This window comes from Mytilus edulis, chromosome 7 (genome assembly GCF_963676685.1).
Source record: "Mytilus edulis chromosome 7, xbMytEdul2.2, whole genome shotgun sequence".
In the NCBI taxonomy this organism is placed as follows: Eukaryota; Metazoa; Mollusca; class Bivalvia; order Mytilida; family Mytilidae; genus Mytilus; species Mytilus edulis.
The window spans coordinates 75634522-75648685 of record NC_092350.1 but is presented as its reverse complement, the minus strand read 5'-3'; the positions used below and the strand labels follow the sequence as shown (position 1 = coordinate 75648685).

Genomic DNA, 14164 nt, shown 5'->3' with positions numbered 1-14164 from the left:
ATTTGATTTATTACATTGTCGGTTAAAAAAAAGGCCCTCACAGTATAAAACATCTAGGTTAACTTCAGCTTAAACATAAATTGAAAAAAGCTCTTGAGATTCGTTAATAACAAGGTAAGTTTGAGATTCATATTTACTTGAAAGTAATTTAAGTTGTGATACAAGTTTTAAAATTATGTAAATTATCAATTATCAAAATATTAATTTTAAGAACAGCATAACATCTGAAATCTTTGCACCGACTCAATCATAGTCTATTTCTTAAAGAGGTAATTTCCTAAATGAAAAATTGACAAGACGATGTTTATAATGTTAACAAACATGTTTAGTTTTCTTTACGTTTTCTGTAATCGATCAGTATGTTTCCATTGTCTAATTTTAATTTTATTACATCCTGCTTCATTGATGGTTGATTCCACCAAACGTACGATTTCATGAATGTGACCTACCGAATTAGACTATTTATCTGATTTGTAATAACATGAGCAACACAACGGGTGCAACATGTGGAGCAGGAGATGCTTAACCTTCCGGAGCACCTAAGATCACACCCAGTTTTTGGTGGGGTTTGTGTTGCTCAGTCTTTAGTTTTCTTATGTTGTTTCTTGTGTACTATTTATGTCTGTTTGTCTTTTTCATTTTAAGCTATGGCGTTGTCAGTTTTTTTTCGATTTATGAGTTTGACTGTTCCTCTGGTATGTGGCAGGTGTTCTCGACTTAAATATTTATTGTTAAGAATTGTTATTAAACCAGCCAAAGGTCGTTGCTTTTCTCTAAGCATGCCAGCTTCCTCTTCTAATAAAACTGTCCACACAAATCAGCTTTTAGTGCTTATAGTGGGACTAGACACAAAGCAGTCAATCACTAAGTCCTGTTGATGATAAACTATTTCAGATATAATATTATGACTCATGAAAACAAGAAGTTATGGTATAAAACGGTCCACCAGAATGCAAATGTTGAATATGTACAATTAACAATTATATGTCACCACACGACCTTTGACAGTTCTATGGAGATCACAGAACATCTTAAATACCGATTTGGATTCACGAATAATTTTCTGAAAGAAATTGAACTATTACCTATTGTTTATCTTTTACCCCTCATATCCATTTTCTCTTGGAAATTGCTTTCTGTAACTTTCCGATTACCCTTATACTGCCTTGAAAATATTATGGGTCTCTATGTGTCTTCTGTAAGTTTCCAAGTTTTAAAAAATAATAGAATGTCATGAATACAATAGTTTTGTTATACGATATATTTTTAAATTAATTTTATTTCTGTTCTTTCCTAGAATATGCAGTCGTCAACCATCATTTGTTTGCTCCTTATTTTCTCATGTGAGTATTGTATTTTTATAATCTTTAATATTACCATCATATGATTTACTTCTAATATTTTTGTGTGAGAATCATGTCTTATATATAAATATAATTAGAACAAACAGATAGTAGCATATATAGATATGAAATAAAAGTATATAATAAAAGTTATGATTTTATATAAAAAAAGAAAAGAAAAACCACCCACAAATATAAACATAAGTCGCAGTTATGATAAATATTATCCTTTACCTTTGTTATGAATAAAACAATGTTGTGCAATTTATTTAAAAAGTATAAGGGATTATAAGTAAATGAATATGAAACAATTTATTTACATCTCATTTTTCTACAGGTTCCAAGTGAGGAAATCTCATCATTTGCTATCCGTGGTCTGTCGTCGTCGTAATTTTTTTTTTACCAAAAACTAAAATCACAAAAGCACTGAACTCTGAGTAAAATTCACAAAGGAAAGTACCTAATCAAATGGCAAAATCAAAAGCTCAAACACACCAAACGAATGGATAACAACTGTCAAACTCCTGAACTGGTACAGACATTTTTTTATGTAGAAAACGGTGGATTGAATCTGGTTAAATAGCTTGCTTAAACTTTGCATGACAGTTGCATCAAATTCCATTATATTGACAAACAATTCTCTTTTTAATCTATTTAATTCAATAGACAAAACATGGTCACAATACTTATTGGGGTTTCCAGTTTAAAAACAGTATCATATATAGACAAGCCTTTGAACAATAAGATGAAACAATTCAAATTAAAAATCGAACAGCATAAATAAACTCATCATAGATACCAGATAAAGGCAACAGTAGTATACCGATGTTCAAACTCATAAATCGATAGGCTAAAACAAATCCGGGTCATAAACCAAAACCAGGATTCAAATTAAGTATATATTTGCGCCAGACACGAGTTCCGTGTACAAATGACTCATCAGTGACGCTCGAATCTAAAAACAAAAAATTAAATGCCAATCAATATACAAAGTTTTAAGAGCATTGATGACCAACCATTCCTAAAAGTTTGACTAAATACAGCTAAGGTATCTATCCCTGAGGTTGAAACAATCAAAATCTTATTGTTCAAATGCGAACGGTTTTCTTTCGAGTCTGGTACAAACAAATCTTAGTAAAAATATAAAACAACACCTTTAATAATTTAGTAACTCTTGATTTAAACTCATTGTAAAACAATATGTAAGTTGCAATCCTTGCCAATAGATACAGAGTATTGTATAAATGTTTACTATTTTGAGCTGTTTCTTGTTTTAACCTTGTTTTTTTTTCTTGTTAACCCCCCCCCCCCCCCCCCCCCTCCTTTCACCCTCATTCTTTATGTGCCTGTCCCAAGCCAGAAGCCGCTAGTTCAGTGGTTGTCGCTAGTTCATGTTTGCCATATTTATCTTTCGTAAACTGTTTTATTATAATTTACAGCCGATGGATTTTTCTCATTGTTGAAGGACGTACGGTTGCCTATAATTATTTATCTCTACTCCTATTGAACTTTGGTGAATAGTTTTCGAATTCGCAACCATACCAGATCTGGTTATTGTTTACATAATTCATGGATTGTAATCAAATCTTTTATTATTGTAATTCTTAAAAATGCAAATAGATCAAGGTAAGCGACATAGGCTCATAACATACACTGCATGAAATGATACGTTTACAAAGTTTATTCATAAATTAAATTTCTAGTTTTGAATTTAAGGTCTGATTTATGAAGAATTATTTTAGTAGTTTATGAAAGTTTAATAAATTTTTTAAATTTCTTATTTTCTTAAGTTTAATTCCGATTTATGGGTTATTAAACTTGTTATTTATTTGAAAAATAATAGCAGTTTAAATTTGTTATTTAAAAGGTTTAAATCTAGTTTATCACCGTTAAATTTTTCGTTTAAACATACGTTTATTTTTTATCAAAACTACTAATATCAGACGATTTAACTGAAATTTAATTTAGATTAAATAACAAGTTTATACTGATCAATTTTTGTTCGGTAAATTTGAAATTTAATGCCAGTTTTGGTATACGTTTATTTTTTATCGAAACTACTAATATCAGACGATTTAATTGAAATTTAATTTAGATTAAATAACAAGTTTATACGGATCAATTTTTGTTCGGTAAATTTGAAATTTAATGCCAGTTTTGGTAAAGTGTTTTACATTGTTTTATCGGGGCCATTTATAGCTGACTATGCGGTATGGGCTTTGCTCATTGTTGAAGGCCGAACGGTGACCTATAGTTGTTAATGTCTGTGTCATTTTGGTCTTTTATGGATAGTTGTCTCATTGGCAATCATACCACATCTTCTTTTTTATATTATGTTTCTTGTTTAATTTCAATGATGAAGTAATTCTTCTTCTTAAGGGTCAACAAGGCTTCACTACTGTCATATGAATACATGTTGTACAAAATAAAATGGAGCGAAAACGTTATTAAGAAAACAAGACGACTTTACGATCGGGCTTATTATAATTGTTCAAAAGGAAGAAGAAGAAAAAAGAAACTTTCGTTGAAAAAATATTTACAACTTACGTAAATCAATATTTAAATCTTGAAAATCCCCCAAACCTTTAGAGATTTTCAAGTAAGTAAAGGTCTTCGTCAGATTTCCATGGACGTTCTGGTTATCTTTTATCCCAGTAACAGAAAATACAAAACACAACAAATAACAAGAGCTTGGATAATGGCTAAATTTCATTGATTGATTTTTATCGTCTTTTATAAGGAATAATTCAGTTATGAATAGTTTAAACAACATGTATTTATCAAAGTACATATGTACATATCAACAACACAAATAGAATATATTTTTAGAAACAAGCAGTTTTGATTATCCCCCTTATTATAAACTGAATATATTTTGACGGTTTACTCCTGGTTTGCCCACTTTTAATTCTACCAATTATCTATTAGTTAAGAAAACAAAAAAGACAAAAGGTTTAATGAGCATACAATTGTATAGTCTGTTCCAACTTAGGTATATAGTTTGTAAGTGTTTTTCTAGATATTCAGGTTGTTTCTTTTGTATAGAAAAAATAATAAAAAAAATCAAATATTTTTTCACAGTAATTTAATATCAATTCAATCAATTAATTCAACATATATATACAGCAAATAACTAAAAAATGATATTCAGTTATAAAAGTGTCTTTATGTTCATTACTTTCTGAATGATTTTCATGATAGAAATATATTTATACACTGAGTTCTCTTTTATTGCAAACTTTATTTTACAAATTAATTAATTTTATAAATGCAATTGCATAAGGAAATCAATTAAGCACAAACAAGTAATAAGGGCACTATATGTAAAATGATGAAAACTACAATCTTATATATATACATCAAAAGTAACAAAACATTTAATATATTTACAGTCACAATTAACAATAATTCACTTCATTGTTCAGTTCAAATGGAGAAGATGGGATGTTGCGTCAGAGTAATCTACCACGTTGATGGGTCCTTGTTGGTATCTGTATATGAGTCTGGCGGCTATTACTCTGTATGGTCGTCTTTAAGGTGGGCGGGTTCCTCCTGCTGCATACTGGATAATGTTGCATTATGTTAGTGCCTTTGTCTTCTTCAGTAGCTCAATGATCTCGTAGATGTTTGGGTGGGCGTGTTTGAGTCGCTTCTTATGTTTGTTGTGCCATCCTTCCAGGTGATTTGTGCATGGTACAGGGTCCTTCTGTGTAATAATGGTTCTATAGAAAGCGATAGTTTTCAACCCAAAACCCTGTCACGTAATCTGTAAATGAAGCGGAGCGGGTATGTTTTCAGTTTCTCCAATGTCTTCTAAAGTGTTTAGCCAAACATCGTCGACAAGGTGGGTGGAACAAGAGGTACCAGTAGTACTGTGGCTCGTCGTATCAGTTAAGTAATGTCTTCATTTTCTTTATAATAGGACTGTAGTCCATATTTCTGTGCCTTTCGCCATATACACTGGGTGAAGTGGAAGAAGCAGCCTTTCGCGGTTACCCCTGGACATACTGTCTGTGTTGCGTTGTTGGTTGCTGTCTCGTAGTCAATAGATAATGTTTCTGGTTGAAGTTGTAACTGGTGTTGTTGAGCAATGGCTACTGAACAGTTGCATTTATATTCTAGTTGTTAAATTTAATTGGATAATTTTATATTTTACTAAATTTTGAAACAGCGTATTGTATTGAACATAAAAAAAATTAAGTTGAATAAATTAAAAGATATTCAAATGAGATTTATTCTATTAAAACTTTAGTTTCATTATTTTACTTTTCACCTTTTTTTCAGAATGTACCAATAATTAAAAAGATTTGTTGATAAATTGAAATATTTATTCATTTTAGTACACATTTTTTCCTATTTTTGTTTTTAATAAAACACATTATCCTGCCAAATATATATAAAATATAGAAAATTTTTGCACATTTTCCTTGATTTAATAGCAGAATATAATATTCTTCTTTTAATTTTACAGGTAAAATAAAAGGTAAAAAATATGACTATAATTCAGAAATAAACTATAATTGTTAAAACAACAATTCCCTCTATGTTTACATATACATGTAATTAAAAGTGGGCAAACCAGGATGACACCATTTTGACATTTTGACATTTTTCTTTCATTTGATATTTATAATAATCATATATATACGAAATTTACTTCTATACAGTGCACTTTGTCAGATATTTTTTAAATATCGTATCACTTTTTTGATAATATTTATGATGAGATGTAACTCTTTTTGTCAACAATCATATCTGTTTCAGAGGAAAATATTTATTTTAAAAATAAGTTATCTCCCATTACATTGGAAAAGCGTAAAGATTTAAGATTATACATTTTAAAATTTGTCTTTCTTTTTAATATGTTCAACACAGTTTTACAGATGGGTGGATAATTCTTTAAAAAAAAAATAACCAAATGTGCAGCATACTGCAGGGATGATTCCACTATATAGTTAAGGGCCCCTAAATCTGCCAGCGGCCCCCAAAAAATGTACATGAAAGTGAATTCCCAACTCAGGAAAATAAAATAAAAATCGATATTTCCGGAAAAGTTTCTGTCACCGATTAAGGCAACTATAATTTTTCATAGTTTGTTGTCAAAACGTTTTAAATCCCGTATAAGAATGCTGTTTACGATCGCATTTTATTAACAACGATTTAATTATGTCAAAATGTGGCGAACAATTTTATCAACCGAATTCAATTGATTAATATGTAATTGTTATAGGAGTATTCGATCTTGTAAAAGCAGATCGCCCAGCAGGTTGATAAAAATGGGTGTCAAAACAGACCTCCGCAGAGAGAAAATTCAAGTATTGATATAACATTGATGGATAAAGTTTAATGGGCGCCGATCTCGTAAAAGCAGATCTCCCAGCAAAGCCGGTTATATAATATGATGAAAATTTGATTTGTAAAAGAAATTATTTCCTCAAAAGACAAAAGTTTGAGTGTTTTTTGAAAATAATGTTGATGATAGACCATTCATACAATACGATGTCATCATTATGGAACTATTTTAAAAGTTTTGAAGATGATTCAAATAATTTTAAAGAACACTAGTTCAATGCTTTTAATATCTTATCAATTAAGTATCTGAACTTTTGTAATTGCTTTTCTGAATTCGACAATTGACCAGTTCAATTTGAAATCCATTTGAATCAAGGGAAATTTATAGAGATGACCTGCTGTTGAAAAAATACCCGATGAATGATTTTTTTCAGTGGTTTATGTTTGCTGAAATATATGTTTTTGTAATAGGCCTAGGTAACTATAGCTAAGATGATAGACTAGAGCATCATGTTCAATGATATTCATGTAATAACAGTAGCCCATCCAGAATTATTCAAAATGTTACAACTTGCATGAACCTCAATGACTGTACAGGTTAAACTTAATAATATACATTTTCTGATTTTTAAACAGGAAAATAATCTTATTTCGTCTTAAATTTTATGCTTAAAAAATCCCAATTAAAATAAAAATTCCCAATTTGATGTTCAAGGGACCCATTTGAAAACACCTGGAATCATCCCTGAATACTAGTATAAAAGGGCACACTAAAAAAAGTAAAAGCTGTTTTAGCGCAAATTTCACAATATTCACGAAGTAAACGGGATTTTTTTCCCCAGTCGTCGTATTTTGCTAACGACTCTCGCAAATAATGATACCCGTTTGTACAACATTCATTTGCTCGCGTTTTGTGATTATTAAGTCTCCCAAACAAAGTTTGGAGACCTATTGTTTTTGCTCAGTTCTTATTATTTTTATTATTCTTCTTCTTCCTCTTCTTCTTCTCCTTCTTCCTCTTCTTCCGCCACTTTAAAAATGAACTTGTCCGCAGCGTTTCTCCAAATCGCTTGTCAGATTAACTTAGGGTTTCATAGAATGTTAGACTTATATGTCTAGATGAGCAATTTATTGTTCGTTTGTGCATTGGGGTCTATTTAGGGGTATTTGGGGGGGGGGGAGGGGGGCAGAAAGAAGGGAGGGGCATAGGATTCTATTTTCTAAAATTTTCAAAAGAATATAACTTGAAAGCTATAAGTGATAGACACATGCAGTCTTCAAAAATGTTCAAAGGACAATAAAACAAATTGCATAAAACATAGGGCAAGTCCCATGGGGGTCATCCCCACCCCCTTCAATTTGAGAATATGCTATTATCTTGTAAACGACCCAGATACCCACCCCTAAACCATATATATTCTTGAATGGGACAATAAAACAAATCAAATGAAACTAATAGGAAGTCCCGGGGGTCAACCCACCCCATTCAATTTGAGAATGTGCTATTATCTTGTAAACGGTCCAGATCCCCACCCCTAAACCATATATATTCTTGAATGGGACAATAAAACAAATGAAATAAAACTAATGGGAATGTCATGGGGGGTCACCCCCACCCCATTCAATTTGAGAACGTGCTATTAACTAGTAAACGGCCCAGATCACCATCCCTTAACCATCTATATTATTGTATAATAAAACAAATCAAATGTAAGAAAAGGGAAGTCCATGGGGTCACCCCCACCCCTTTCAATTTGAGAATATGCTATTATTTTGTAAACCATTCAGATCCCCACCCCTAAACCATATATATTCTTAAATGGGACAATAAAACAAATGAAATAAAACTAATGGGAATGTCATGGGGGGTCACCCCCACCCCATTCAATTTGAGAACGTGCTATTAACTAGTAAACGGCCCAGATCACCATCCCTTAACCATCTATATTATTGTAGGGGACAATAAAACAAATGCAATGAAATAAAAGAGAAGTCCCTAGGGAGTCACCCCACCCCCTCTTGTTTGAGAACTTGTAAACGGTCCAGATCCCCGGCCCTAAACCATATACATTCTTGAATTTGAGGATAAAACAAATCAAATGAAATTAAAGGGAAGTACCTGGGGTCATCCCCGCCCTGTTCAATTTGAAAATGTGCTATTATCTTGTAAACAGTCCAGATCCCCATCCCTTAACATCTATATTATTGTAGGGGTCAATAAAACAAATTAAATGAAATAAAAGGGAAGTCCCTAGAGAGCCACCCCACCCCCATCTTGATAGAAAACTTGTAAACGGTCAAGATCCCCACCCCTAAACCATATATATTCTTGAATGGAAGAATAAAGCACATCAAATGAAATATAGGGAGAGTCCATGGGGTCAACCCCACCCCACAACTTTTAAATGATTGAGATCCCCACCCCTAAACCATATATATTCTTGTATGGGACGATAAAACAAATCTAATGAAATGTAGGTAAAGTCCCTGGTGTTCACCACCACCCCCTCCTGTTTGAATACTTGTAAATGGATGGTACCATAGGAATGGCGAGTTATGGGAGCTTTGTTTGGGAGACTTCGTAACAGCATCCTGTTACAATTACTTCTTGGTTTTTTTTACGTTTGCGTAATTACATTGGCGCGCATTAGTTTTTCAGAAACACTATGACAAGTAAATTAAGATAATTCATTTTTAAAATGACTGTACATATGTAGTTATATTGAACTGAACATGTTCAAAAGTTGAATTTTATATTTTTCACAATTCTGTATTTTATTTGTTTCTGAAAGAAATCGAAATGATTTAAAAGCAGACCGCAATGAGGACCCCAAATTGGATGTATTTCAAATAGATATAGGAAGATGTTTTTCTACTACGGAGATCTATGAACATGCACTGATACGCCTAGACTGGGAAAAGGATATCAAGGTTGGGGTAACCCACCCTTTTTATTCTGTTTTATTAAGTAAACAGCTTTTTTTCTTTTTGTTTCTATCGTAAACACAATCTAACGTTTGGGGCAGGTTACACGTGCTTACCTTTTTCTCTTATGTCCTCTGAGTCATTCAAAAAAAAAGTGCAAAATGACGACCTGATTTAAAAAAAAAAGAAGGGGAACAATAAATGCAGGACCTTCTTTTGGAATCATACAGTGGATATAACTTCTGATCTCTCGTTAGAATTGTCAGAATAATCTGTCATAGAGCTGTTGTAAAATCTCCTAGAACAGTTCTACCTAGAACTGTTCTACCTCAAAAACTGTTCTTAGTAGAACTGTCAGAACCAGTTTTAGATAGAACTGTATTAAACTGTTATAGGTAGAACTGTTAGATCTGTAAATTTACTCTCGCATTTTTTGTTTGTTCTGCCCTATATATATATATATATATATATATATAACAAGAACAGAACAATTGCGAAAGCAAATTTACAGATCTTACATTATTGGGTTGATGTTTAGACGAGTTGTATATACAGAATGTACACAGTCATGTATCACCATCACTGCTGGTGATCCGATAGATACATCTGTTGTAAAATTGTCACTGGTTCAGACGTACTTGTAAATATAATTATTTCTGTGACTGTATCTTACATTAATTTGTAGGATCCTTCACTATATATATAGATAATTTAGCTGATCTGTAAAAATAACATCTTCATGCCTTTTATAGCATGTACTGTAGTACGATGCTAGATTTAAACTGGCGAGGAAAGGTAACACCCGGCCAGCGAAAGCTTCATTTTTATGAAGCCCATGTGTTCGTGTGATCTAGCGCGCCGGTTACAGTGCAGGCGATTTGGTGCCACGATATTTCAGTAGCATGGGTTCGCCGGGATTCTAACCCATGCTACTGACATATCGTGGCACCAAATCGCCTGCACTGTAGCCGTCCCGCTAGACCACAAGACCACCTGGGCTTCACAATAATAAAGCTTTCAGCGGCCGTGTGTTACCTTTCCTCGTCAGTTTTAATCGAATCCCGGCGAGGGAAGAACAAAAAATTTGCGAAAGCAAAGTTACAGATCTAACATTGTTAGGTTGATGTTTAGACGAGTTGTATTTATTTATATATTTATATATACCACTCGACCACCTTGGCTTCACAATATGTATATATTATTATTAATAAGACTTATTTACATTTAAGATAAAGAGTTCTTAATACTGTTCTATGTGTAGAACTGACTAAATCAAATCTAGCCAATTTAGAATCGATTCTATGTGAAAGTTTGATATCAGAAGTTGATATGGAAAAAGAAATATATTAAAATATTTATAATTAAACTTTAATTTATTCTATGTCAACTGCAAAGGGATTATGTTGTATTGCAATTTTAATTGTTTTGCGCAGTAGCAAATATTACACACTTTTAAAAAGAGAATGACATAGGTTCAGATATTGTCAAGCATTAATGGGCAGGCTGGAAAAGAAGAAATTGATAAATACATTGTACTGTTATGGGACAGAAAGGGGGATAGTCATTTGGGGTGTAATTAATATTTTTCGTTTATCTTTTGATAAAATTGATTTTGACAAGGGCGTGTGCGACGTTGAAATGACACCAAAAGCTACACCATGTTATTTATCAAATGACATATTTACCTCAGTTTTTGTAGAAATGGAATTTGGCAATATATATGCCTTTATTGACTTGCATAGGAAGACATATGTAAGATATCTTTAGAAATGCCAAAAAAAAAAGGTGCAAGTAGTTATTACAACAAAAAGGAATGCTTATCAAAACAATCATACTAATTAACCAGATAGGTAAATACAGGTAGCTGAAACAAGTTCATGTTTTTCAAGTTTTTGAAAATCATGTGTTGCTGTTACTGCATTTGTACTTAAATAAATATGGATTTGTTATCTTAAAATGAAACAAAGTCATGTGCATATTGTCATAAAATCCAGTTTGCTCAAATTCTCTTTGGACTTCAAAGTTTATTTTTCAACATTTATATCTCGATTTATATAGTTGTGTGTGCTGTAATATTCTCCCATATTACTTGATGGAATTTCTTGAAATTTTGTATCGCATGTTAGTTAATTTACTATGTTTTATTTTCTTCAGTTTTTTCAGATATTTTTCTTGTTTTTAATATTTCTCCCTTTTTGTCGAGCCTGCAACTTTTGTCGCAAAAGCGATACATAGCCATCCTACATTCCGTCGTAGTTGGTTGCGGCCTCCACAAATATTCATTCTGTGGTAAAAGGTTTAAAAATGATAATAACCTTCTCAAACTGTCATTGATTTCTGCCAAACTTGGATAGAACCTTGTTTATTATCAAAAGCTAGTATCTAGTTCCGTATAGAACCTTTTAGAATTTTCTATAGTAGGGTTTCATAGAATAACATTGTGAAGGTGATTCGTTATGGTCACAAATCATCAGAATTCTTGTTACCCTATTTTATGGATTTTCTTTAAACCTTGTAACGTTTCCAGCTTGGAAATTATCAAATTTACTTATAGATTAATTAATTCTGATGATTTTTAAAGTTAAACAAATTGTTCAATTGAAATCTTCGTATAGTTTATATTAACTTATAAAATATTCAAAATGAAATGAAATTGAATAAACCGTTCAAACACTTGCAAAAAATGTTACAGTAGATTGTCTTTCAAATACAGGTTTCTTGTCAGCAAGTCTTCATTTTGCAACTATTCCAGATTTTCTTGTTTAGGGTCAAGGGTGTCTATCAAAATTATAATCAGGAGAAATTGAATGCAACTTTGGACCTAAAACCTTTGCTAAAGACATTAAGGGAGAACTTTTTTCCCAAGAAAACAAAATATTCAAGAAGATGAATTACCGTAAGCCAAAAAGAAATTGTCACGCAGAAAAGTCCCAAGGACTCCGCAGTTTAAGTAAAATAAATGGTAGCTAAAATGTCAAAACTACTTTACTCCAAAGTATGTTTAAGTTCAATCAATATCTAAAATTTAAAATAAATAAAAAAATGAATCCATAGATCAAGGACAATATTTTTGTTTAGCCCTCCCCCTTTTTCCAAGATCTGTTAGTTTTTGTTTTCTATTAATTACAGCTACGTATTACACTTGGAATTGAAAGTTTGTTTGATCATTTTAAACAAACTAGACAGGCAGGGCAATGCATACCTCGTGCCTACTTAAGAGTTAATTTTTACGCACGAAAATATATATATATATCAGATCCTTTGTCGATGCTGGAATAATTGTTTATGGTACATCTTTGTTTTTTCCTGAATTCACTTCAACAATAGTTTTAAAAAATAGGAAGTCATTAAGTTAATGAGAAATTTATTCTAGATTTTTTTTCCATACATTTTATTAAATTAAATTAGATTAAGAAATACAAGGAATAGAAAATAAATATTCGTTTTTTCATTATCAATCTTGTATTTTTTTCTTATTATAAATGTTATCTGGACTATTAAACTATTAGTATAAGACCCTGTTTACACTGGCAACGAAACTGAATCGATCTTTATTTGAATCGATCTTAAAAAGACAAGGGCCGCGTTCGATAAGATCGATCTTATTTGTCAGTGTAAACGGGGTCTAATAGTCCCAGATTTTTTTTTCAAAATCATCATATTTTTTTACCAGAGAGAGCAGAAAATACAATGAAACCTGTGGAAGGACAGGGACATACCAATTATACAAAACAATTTCTGATAAAAACAGTTTAACATTGAGGTTTACTTAGTCAACATACATCTGGTTACAATTAGTGAACCATAGAGAAAGTGTGACCACAAAGTTTATATATGTAACAGATTACTGATAACATGCTGAGATAAAACTGTAAATTATGTGTAAAATCAGGGCTTATGACTTAGAGTGAAATATAAAGTTCAATGAAAATCTTTATTCTCCCTGCAACATTGTTTTCTCTCACCAATTTCAAACAAACCTACTAGTAAATAGTTTTCAAATAAGATATTATCTTAAATATTCTTTTTAAAATATAGACAGTGTTAGTAGAAAACAAAGATTTTTAAACTGGTCTTTTATTCCTGACTTTTATTTTCTGATTTGCCATGCATGCAGTGGAGGATCACTGACTGCCGAAGAGGGGTACGCTGCAATCATGCCTCGGCAATTCCCTGTTTGACCAACCATTTTTGTTTTACCAAAAATTGGGTGGGGGGGGGGGGCTGCCAACTTAAAAAAACACCCTCTAAATCCGCCTTTGGGCCATGCATGTGTCTATTTTCTTAAGCACGAAGTATAAAACAACGTGATTCTGTCACATGTAAAATTAAAGTCTGTGTTCAGGGTAAAATCAAATTTTCAGGGACCTGATTTTTTGCTTTCTGTCTTATCATGTTTTATCATAACATACCGAAGGCTGTTGGTGATCTTCGTTTGAATTGTCTAACAATGTATTACATTTTATGGCTTTTGCTCATTGTTGAAGGCCGTCTATCAACTTGTTTGTTTAATTTACCGTCGTTTGGTCTTTGGCAGATACTTGTGGTATTTGAAAATAAACAATATATTTCTTATTTCTATATTTTAGCCATCCTTCAATTAT

The 14164-nt window shown here is 31.9% G+C and overlaps 1 long non-coding RNA gene across 1 annotated transcript in view; it reads left to right on the top strand.

Annotated features, from left to right (window-relative positions):
• Nucleotides 1-14164, top strand: part of LOC139482243 (uncharacterized) — a 41739-nt gene continuing 27575 nt past the window's right edge. Inside the window, exons 1-2 of the long non-coding RNA XR_011654808.1 lie at nt 1-114; nt 1298-1343. This is a non-coding gene — a long non-coding RNA (uncharacterized lncRNA). The remainder of the gene's footprint in view (nt 115-1297; nt 1344-14164) is intronic.